The sequence below is a fragment of the Sapajus apella genome, unplaced genomic scaffold (assembly GCF_009761245.1).
Source record: "Sapajus apella isolate SASKATOON/1434 unplaced genomic scaffold, GSC_monkey_1.0 scaffold98, whole genome shotgun sequence".
Lineage (NCBI taxonomy): Eukaryota > Metazoa > Chordata > Mammalia > Primates > Cebidae > Sapajus > Sapajus apella.
The window spans coordinates 1,226,665-1,237,886 of record NW_022437038.1 but is presented as its reverse complement, the minus strand read 5'-3'; positions in this window follow the sequence as shown (position 1 = coordinate 1,237,886).

The window sequence follows — 11,222 nt, the reverse complement described above, 5'->3', positions numbered from 1 at the left end:
ATAATACATGAATAAAATTACAAGTTCGACAAAGAGATCTAAACCTGAAAAAGAACAAAAAAAAATTTTTGGAGCTGTAGCAAATATATGTAATAAAAAAACTAATAGAAAGTTTCAAAAGCAAACTAGTTGAATTAATCTTAATATCAATAAAGTATCTTAAATACAAAAGCAAACTGCAGAGAGATTATATAGTTATCCATTCAGAATTAGAAAAGAAAGAGTAAACAATAGGGATTAAAAGTCATGGGATTTATGAGACATCATCAAGAAAACCAATACTTAAATTATGGGTGTCTAAAAAGGAGCAGAGAAAGAGAAAGAAAACTGTTTTAGGCTGGGCACAGTGGATCACACCTATAATCTCAGCACTCTGGGAGACTGAAAGGGGAAGCTCACTAGAGGTTAAGATCAGGAGTTTGAGACCTGCCTGGCCAACATGGTGAAACTCTGTCTCTACTAAAAGTACACAAATCAGCCGGGTGTGGTAGTGCATGCCTGTAATCCCAGCTACTCAGGACGCTGAGGCAGGAGAATGGCTTGTACCAGAGAGGTGGAGGTTGTAGTGAGCTGCAATCATGCTATTGCACTCTGTCCTGGGAGCAAGACTCCATCTGAAAACAAAAAAGAAAAGAAAGAAAAGAAAGCAAATTTAATATATTTTGACAGAAAACATCCCAAGTCGGAGAATGTAAATGAGCATCCATATCCATGAAGCCCAAAGAATCACAATAGGTTAAATATGAAGACCTATTCACCAAGACACAATATAATCAAGTTGTCAAAAGTCAAGGACAGAGAGAGAATTATGAAAGTAGCTACAGAAAAGAAAACTTGTTACATACAAGGATGCCCCTCTAAGAGTATCAGTAATTTTTTAAACATAAACATTGTAGGCCAGAAAAGAGTGAGATGAGATACTCAAAATGTTGAAAGAAAAAAAGTAAACTTCCAATCAATAACACCATAGCTGAATTATTATTTTATTTGTGATATCTATTGATGATACTGTAAAGGTACACCTGAGGCTGGGTAATTTACAAAGAAAAGAGATTTATTTGGCTCATTATTTTTAGGCTGTATAAGACACATAGAACCACCATCTGCTTCTGGTGAAAACCTCAAGAAATTTCCAATCAGGGCAGAAGGTGAAGGGGGAGCAGAAGTGTCATACCAAAAAAAAGGAAACAAGAGATAGAGAAAGAATGGTGCCAGGCTTTTTTTTTTTTTTTTTTTTTGAGACAGGGTCTCACTCTGTCATCCAGGCTGGAGTGCAGTGGCACAATCTCGACCCCCTGAAACCGCCTCCTGGGTTCAAGCAATTACCTTCCTCAGCCTCCCAAGTAGCTGGGATTACAGGCGTCTGCCACCACACATGGCTAATTTTTGTATTTTTAGTGGAGACAAGATTTCACCATCTCGACCAGTCTGGTCTCGAGCTCCTGACCTTGTGATCCACCCGCCTTGGCCTCCCAAAGTGTTGGGATTACAGGTGTGAGCCAACGTGCCGGGCCACCAGGTTCTTTTTAACAATCAGATCTCACAAGAATTAATAAAATGAGAACTTATTTATTACCACAGATGGCACTAAGCCATTCATGAGAGATCCACCCCATGACCTAGATACCTCTCACTAGGCCCTACCTCTAATATTGAGGGATCAAATTTCAACATGAGATTTGCAAGGCACAAGTATCCAAACTATATCACCTGACAAAGATATTCTTTAGCATTTTTTAAATTTATTGTAGCATTGTTTATGATATTCAAATATGAAACAATCGATGTGTCTACTGACAGATGAATAAACAAAAATGTATATACATACAAGATTTTTTAGTGTCAGAAGAAAAAACATTCAACTATTTCCATCAATGTGGATAAATTGTGAGTACATTATGCTAATAAGTAAAATAAGCCAGCTTCAGAAAGACAAATATTGTATGATTCTATTTATTTGAGATATCTAAAATAATCAACTTATATAAAGAGATAATAGAATGTTGTTTGTTAGGGTTTGTGGGAAGGGCAAAATAGGGAGTTAGTTGCTTTTTAATGGTTATGAGGTTTCACTTGTGCAAGACAAATAAATTCTATAGATCTACTCTATAACATAGTACATATTACCAATAACAATAAGGCATTTTACACTTAAAATGTGTTTAGAGGGCATATATTATGTTAAAGGTTCTTACTCCAAAAAAAAAATACAAATAAACTTTTGGAGGATATACATATATATTATAACCTTTATTGTGGTAATACTATCAAAGATGCATGCATATGTCTAAACTCAGTAAGTTATATACATTAAATATGTGCTGTTGTATTTGTATATCAAATACACTTCAATAAAAATATTTACAAAAAGAAAGTAATAAAGTACATCAAAAATTAAGACAATTATATGTTGTCTGCAAGAAAATCATTTTACATATTAAGACATATTAAAAATAAAGTTATGGAGAAATTATACCATGCTAATGCTAATCAAAAAGCAGAAGTAGCTGTATTAATTTTGGAGATTTCAGAGCAAGGACTGTTATTGGAAAAAAAGATAAGAATTACAAAATAGTAATAAGGAAAATTCTCCAAGAAGATATAATCATCTTTACATGCATCTAATAGCAAAGTGTCAAAATGAATAATGCAAAAACTGACAAAACTGCAAGAAGAAAGATATGAATTTACAATTGTACTTGAAGACTTTAATATACCCGTATCAGAAATGGAGAGATTCAGCTAGTATAAAATCAATAAAATAAATTCAACAGAACACCATATCAATTATGTATAACTGACATCTACAGACTGCTTCATCCAACAACTGCATTTTACATATTCTTCTCAAGCTCACATGGAACATTCACAAAGATTGGCGTCATTGTGGGTCATAAAACACACCTTCACAAATTTAAAACAATAAATACTCTAATGTGTGCTCTCAGATCATAGCAGAATTAAACTAGAAATCATTAACAGAAATCAATAGATAAAATATAATTCAATTTTGTTATCTGATCCACTCTAACAATCTTTTTTTAAAAAAACAGGTTTGTTAAGGTATTGAAGTAAATTTAATATATAAAAATAACTGTATATTAATGTATACAATTTAATGAGATTAGACATATGCATTCACCTGGAAAATTTACACATACTTGGAGATTAACAACACATTTCTAAATAATAACATGGAACAAAGAAGAAATCTCAAAAAATTTAAAAAAATATTTTAAATTAAATTTAAACTAATTTTATCAAAATCCACGGGATCTAGCAAAAGCAGTGCTTAGAGGGAAACATATTATTGAGTAAATGTATTACAAAGAAATAAATATCTAAAATCCATAATCTAAGTTTTATCTAAGGAAAATAGAAAAAAGGGGCTAATGAAATAAGGAGTAAAAAAAAGTAAATGGATAAAAATTAGAGCAGAAATCAATAAAATTGAAAACAGGAAATCAATAGAGAAAAATAAAAGCAACAGCTTGTTCCTTAAACAGATCAATAAAATCAATAAACTTCTATCTAGGCTAACAAATAAAAAATAAAATGTAAATTACTAATAACAAAAATGAAAGAGGGGATATCACAACAGTTCTCATGTATGTTGAAAGGTTAACAAAAGAATATTATAAAGAACACTATGCTCACATATGTGATAACCTCAGTGAAATGGACCAATTCTTTGAAAGGCACAATCTGCCAAAATTCAGAAAAAGAAATAGAGTATCTGAGTAGGCCTGTATATATTGAAAAAATTATATATGTAATTATAACATTCCAAAACTGAAAACCCCAGGCCCAGATGACTAGTGAAATTTACCAAACATTCAAGGAAGAAATTATACCACCCTCTACAATCCCATCCATAAGACTGAAGCAGAGGGAATACTTTTTAACTCATTGTAATATCAACATTATCAAAATACCAAATTTATATATAGACATCACAAGAAGCTCAATATCTCTTGTAAATACAGATACAAAAATGTTTAATAAAGTATTAGAAAATTGAGACTAACAATTTTTACAAATAACTATATACCACAACCAAGTGGAATTTACAACAGGTGTTAAAAGCTGGCTCTACATTTGTAGAGCCATTAATTTAATAGACCCATTAATTTAATAGACTACATCAACAGGCTAATGAAAAAAATACACACTTATATTTGTAGACTCAGAAAAAAAAATTTGACAAAATCCAACACCAATTCAAAATAAAACACCTAGCTCTCTGGGAATAGTGAGGAGCTTCCTCAAATAGATAAAGAACAACTACAAAAAAACTATCACTTGCAGCAATGCTAAATATAGAGGAAATATAAACTTCTTAATAAGATAAAATATGAGGCAAGCGATGAGACATCTACTCTCATCACTCCTTTTCAACATCATACTTGGAGCTCTAGCTAGTGTAATAAGACAAGAAAAAGCAAATGTAGACCAAATGGGCAGGAAGAAATAAAAGACTATTTGTTCTCAAATAACATAATTTTCTATGTAGAATACACAAAGAATTGACAAAAAATCTCTTGTAACTAATAAATGACTTTAATATATTTGTAGAATGCAAGCTTAATATACAAACTCAATCCCTTTTCTATATATTAGCAATACAACTGTGGAATACAAAATTTAAAAACAATACATTTACATTAGCATCCCAAAATAAAATACTTAGACATGCATCTAGCAAATATGTACAAGATCTACATAAGGATAGCTACAAAACTGATAGAATAAATGAAATAATGAATTAGTGAAGAGATAGTTCATATTCCTGAAAAGGAAGACTCAATGTTGTCAAGATGTCAGTTGTTCCCAACCTGGTCTATAGCTTTCATACAATCTCAATTAAATCCTCAGTAAATTATTTTGTGGATATTGACAGACTGATTCTACAATTCACATGGAAATACAGAAGAGCCAGGATAGCAAACACAATATTGAATTAAAAAAATGTCAGAGTACTGACCCTACTCAGCTTCAAGACCGTACAAAACTACAGCATTTAAGATAGTGTACTATTTGTATTTTGGTTTTGTTGTTGTTTGTTTTTCAGATGGAGTCTTGCTCTGTCTGCCAGGCTGGAGTGCAGTGGCGCCATCTTGGCTCACTGCAACCTCTGTCTCCTGGGATCAAGCAATTCCCCTGCCTCAGTTTCCCAAGTAGCTGAAACTACAGGGCCACACCACACCTGGCTAATTTTTTATATTTTTAGTAGAGACAGGGTTTCACCGTGTTAGCCAGGATCATCTTGATCTCTTGACTTTGTAATCTGCCAGCCTTGGCCTCCCAAAGTGCTGGGATTACAGGCATGAGCCACCATGTCCAGCTGATAGTGTGCTATTTGTAAGAGAATAGACACATAGATCAATGGTACAGAATAAGAATCCCAGAAATAGAGCTACATAAATATAGCCAGTTGCTCTATAATAAAATATCAAAGGCAATTCAAATTTTAAAAAGATAGCTTATTTAACAAATAGTGCTAGGACAACTGGAGAATCACATGCAGAAAGATTAGCCTAGACACAAATCTAACAACCTTCATAAAAATTAACTCAAAATGTATCAAGGATTTAATTTTAACACTACAAAATGCCTAGAAGATAATATAGAAGAAAATCTAGATGACTTTGGTTATAGCTATGTTGCAAATACCATGCTGCTTTGGTTACTATAGCTCTATAGTATAATTTGAAGTCAGGAAATGTGATTTCTCCACTTTTGGTCTTTATGCCTACTATAACTTTTGCTATTCTTGGCCTTTTGTGGTTTCATATAAGTTATAGGATTTTTTTTTGTTTCTATGAAGAATGACATAGGTATTTTGATAGAGAATTTATTAAATTTGTAGATTGCTTTGGGTAATATAAAAATTTTTAACAATCTTGATTCTTCTAATCCATAAATATGAATTTTTTAAATTTACTGTTATTCCTATTCAATTTCTTTCATCAGTGTTTTACGGTTTTTAATATAGATATCTTTCACTTCTTTAGTTAATTCCTAGGTATTTATTTATTGTGTCTCCACTGTATCTTTTTTGGTTCAGTTTACCATGTGGCATGCAAACACTATTTTATAACTCATTATTTTTACTTGATAACAACTTAAAAGTTTTGACATAAACACAAAAGCAAAATGAAAATTAATACAAACTCTACAACTTAACTTTATTACACTGCTTTTTCACTTATTTGCTTTTATTCATATCTTGATGTAATGACTATGTCTTCCAAAGTTTTTGTAGTCATTATTTCTGATTGAATCATTTTTAAATCTTTCTACTTATAAGTGTAGTTTACAAACCACAGTTACAGTGTTATAAATTAAGTGTTTTTCTACGTACTTACTATTATCGGTATTTTGTACCTTTAAATTATTACTTATATATAGCTCATTAACAACCTTTTCCTTCTAATTAAAGTACTCCTTTCAGCATTTAAGACAAGTCTGGTGTTAATGAAATACCTCAGCTTTTGCTTGTCTGGGAAGGTCTTTATTTCTCATACATGTTTGAAGAGTACTTTCACCAGATATACTATTCCAGCATAAAAGTTTTTATTCTTTTTTTTCCTTCAGTACTTTAAATATGTCTTGTCATTCTCTTTTGACCTGTAAGATTTCTACTGTAAAATTTGCCACCAGATGTATTGGTGTTCAATTGTATTGTATTGTTTCTTTTTTCTGGCTGCTTTTAGGATCTTTTCCTTATCCTTGACACGTGGGAGTTTGATTATTAAATGCTTTGAGGTAGTCTAGTTTGGGTTAAATGTGCTTAGTGTGCTATAACCTTCTTTTACTTGGACATTAATATCTCTTTCTAGGTTTGAGAAATTATCTCTTATTATCTTTTTCAATAAGTTTTCTGCCCCTATCTCTACCTTCTCTTTATGGCCAATAAAACCTGGATTTGCCCATTTGAGGCTCTATTTTTTTCTTTCTCCTCTCCTCTTTCCTCTTCTGTCTCCTTTTACTGTGTATTTTCAAATAACTGTCTTTAAGCTCACTGATTATTTTTTCTGCTTAATGAATTCTGCTATTAAGAGACTCATGCATTTTTTCAGCATGTCAATTCACTTTTCTGCTCTAGAATCCTGCTTGATTCAATTTTTAAGTTTTTTATTTCAGTAGCTTTTAGGGTACAATGTTTTGTTGTTGTTGTTGTTGTTACATAAATGAGTTATGTAATAGTAGATTCTGAGATTTTACTGCATCTGTCACCCAAGTAGTATATATTGTACTTAATATGTAGTTTTTATTTCTAGCCCCTTTTTTTTCCTCCCTCTTATTGGTCTCTAAAGTTTGTTATATTACTCTGTATTTTTTTTCATATTCATAGTGAGGCTCCAACTTATGAGTAAAAGCATTCAGTAATTTTTAATTTTTAATACTATGTAACTTCACTTAGAATAACAGCCTCCAGCTCCACCCAAGTTGCTGCAAAAGACCTTTTCATATGGTTGAGTAGCACTCCATGGTGTGTATATACCACATTTCATTCATCCACTCATTAGTCCATAGGCACTTCAGTTGCTTTCACAACTTTGCAATTGTGAATTGTATTGCTCTAAACATATGTGTGTAGGTGTCTTTTTCATATAATGACTTCTTTTTGTGGGGTAGATTCCTATAGTAGGCATCTATAAAAGATCTACTTTTGCCTGTCTAAATAATCTCCATACTGTTTTCCATAGAGGCTTTACTAATTTACATTCCCACTAGCTGTGTATAAGCATTTTCTTTTCCCAACATCTATCCCAACATCTATTGGTTTTTGACCTCTTAAAAATGATTGTTCCTCCAGGAGTAAAGGAATATCTCATTTTGGTTTTAATTTGCATTTTCTGGATTATTAGTAATGAGCATTTTGTCATAAATGTCTATTTATGCCCTTTGCCCACTTTGTGATGAAAATATTTTGTTGTTTTTGCTTTTTCTTTCTGATTTGATTGGGTTATTTTTAGATTCTGGATACTAGTCCTTGGTCAGACACACAGTTTAATTTTTTTTTTCCCATTCTGTGGTTTTTCTGTTTGCTGATTATTTCTTTGGCTCTTTGGAAGATTTTTAGTTTAAATAAGTCCCATTTATTTATTTTTGTTTTTGTTGCATTTCCTTTTGGGGTTGTAGTCATACATTCTTAGCCTAGATTAATATCTAGAAGATACTTTTCAGTGTTGTCTTCTAGAACTTTTATAGTTTCAGGTCTTATAGGTAAGTCTATGATTCACGTTGGATAATTTCATATATAATAAAAGATGGAAATCTAGTTTCATTATTTTACATGTGGCTTGTCAGTTTTCCCAGCATCATTTATTAAAATATGGTGTCCATTTTCCAATTTATGTTTTTTTTCTTTGTCAAAGATCAGTTGATTGTACGTATTTGGCTTTATTTCTCAGCTCTTTATTTCATTGGTCTATGTGCCCACTTTTATATCAGTACTATGCAGTTTTGGTAACTATAGCCTTGCAGTATAATTCAAAGTCAGATAATGTAATGCCTCCAGATTTGTTCTTTTTGCTTAGGGTTAGTTTAGCAATTTGGGCTCATTTTTTCCATATGAACTTTATGGTTGTTTCTCCTAATTCTATAAAATATGATGTTATTATCTTGATAATAATTACACTGAATGTGTAGATTGCTTTGGGCGGTGTGGCCATTTTCACAAAATTGATTCTTCCAATCCATGATCATGGGGTGTGTTTCATTTGTTTGAGTCATTTATGATTTCTTTCAGCAGTGTTTTGTGGTTGGTTTTGTAGAGATCTTTCACCTTCTTGGTTAATATTCTGAGAGGTTTTTTTTTTTTTTAAGCTATTTTAAATGGAATTGAGTTCTTGATTTAATTATCTGCTTGGTAATTGTTGGTGTATAGCAGTACTTCTGATTTGTGTACATTGATTTTGTAATCTGAGACTTTACTGAATTTGTGTATCAAATTTAGAAGTCTTTTGAAAAAAATTCTTAGAATTTTATAGGTATATGATCATATCATCTGTATACGGTAATAGCTCAACTTCCTCTTTTCCAATTTGGATGCCCTTTATTATTTTCTCTTGACTATTTTTTCCAGGTGTGACTTCCAGAACAATGTTAAATAGAAGTGGTGAAAGTGGGCCATCTTGTCTAGTTGTTTTCTCTGGGCTATGCTTTTCTTAGAGTTTCCTCCAACAGATATTTAAATTATCTGTCTGGAGGCTCAATTATCTCTGTTTCTTCAACATTGTTCCCTGGTGCCTTATTTCCTTTTCCGAAGTCATCTTTCTCTGCATGCTTTTGAAGCTTGTAGATGTTCATCAATGTCTAGGCATGGATGAATTAAGAAATTTTATAGTCTTCATAGTCTGAGCTTATTTGTGACTGCCTTTCTTGAAGAAGCTTTCCAGATCTTCAAAGGAACTTGAACCCTAAGCCCAATAACACTGTGGTTTTTAAAGACTCATAGAGGTACCACCTTGGTCATTTTGGATGTAATACAGAAGAATTCTCTATGTTACCCGGCAGGGACTCTTGTCCTCATCTTGGCCACTACCACTGGGCCTTCACTGGGTCAGACCTCAAGCCAGCACAACACTAGGTCTTATCCAAGGCCTATAACCACTATCTGACTCACCTAAGGCCTGTAACCACTACCTGACTGCCGCCTGTGTTGTTCTCAATACCCTAGGGTTGTACAATCAACAGGTATTGAAGCCAGCTTGGTTTGTGTCCTTCCCTTCAGGGTGGCAAGTTCCTTCAGATCATGGACAGGTCATGAGATGCTGTCTGGGACCCAGTGGTTGGAGTCACAAATCTTAGAAATTTATCTGATGCTCCATTCTACTTTGGCTAAGTTGGCATTAAAACCACAATATCAAGTTCTTTCCACCCTTTCCTCCTCTTTCCACATGGAGAGTAGCCTCTATAGCCACCACAACCACCAGCCCATGATAGCTTCTGCCAGGCCACTGCTAATGTTCATTTAAACACCAAGGGCTTTTTGGTCAGTATGTTGTGAATGCTGCCAGGTCTGGGTCTCGCCCTTCAGGGCAGTAGGATCCCCTCTGGCCCAGGGAAGATCCATAAATACTGTTCATGAGCCTAGGCTTGAACACAGAAACCCCAAGAGCCTGCTTGTTGCTCAACCATACTGTGGTCAAGCTAGTATTTAAGGTGCAAGACAAAGTCCCTTTATTTTTCCCACTGCTTTTCTCAAGCAGAAGGAACCTTTCACCACAGCCATCACAGCTGGGAGTATGCTGGGTCACACCTGAAGTCAGCATATCTCAGAGCCCAAGCTCCATGGCATACTACTTGGGCATCATTGCTGATTATTCTGTCCCCAAGGGCTCTTTAGTCAGAAGATCATCAATTCTGCCAGGACTGTTTTTTTCTTCAAGGAAGCAGGTTCCCTTTAGAACCAAGATGTGTCTAGAATTGTCATCCATGAGCTAGGGCCTGGAATGTGGGTCTCAGGACTTTAACTTGTGCCCTATCCTACTGTGGCTGAACTGGTATCCAAGATGTGAAAAAAAAAAAAAAAAAAGGGTCTTCACTTTTCTCTCCTTAAGGAGAAGGAAGGAGCCACCTTCATTGCTGTGAGCTGCACTTCCTGGTATAGAGGGAGATGTGGCACAGACACTGTGTTAGCTGCCCTGACTCATGTACCCCTAGGTTACATGTCACCCTGGTCCTCTGGCTCTAAGCTCAGCACAGGCATAGAAGTTGTCTACAAATCGCATTCCTTGTCATCATGTCCTAGACTGCCTTTCAATTTTACCTAGAACCCCAGAGCACTTTGGTCAGCTATGGTAAGGTTTGCGGAAAAACCCAAATTCTGACCCCTGGGATGGGTTACTCCCCTCTTGCCACGGCTGTTCCAAACGCTCCCTATGTACACAGGTGCTGGCAGATCCAAGCATGGCTTTGCTCTCTGCTATGGGAGGGATGGTCTTAGTTCAGTGTAAAGTTCTCCCAGTCACTGCACTAACCCTCCTGCAAGTCCACAGACTCTCTAGCTGCATGGCCTCTGCTGGGCGATGGGGAGGGATGACATCAAGGATTCAAGATTTTCTTTCTGATCCTTTTCAATGTGTCTTTCAGTGATATGAAGTTAACACCATGTGTTTTAATTGCTTACCTGATTTTTGCTTCTTGTGACAATGCTTTTCTATGTGCAGATAATTTTTAAAATGTGGTGTTCTTGCAGCGGGGATAAATGG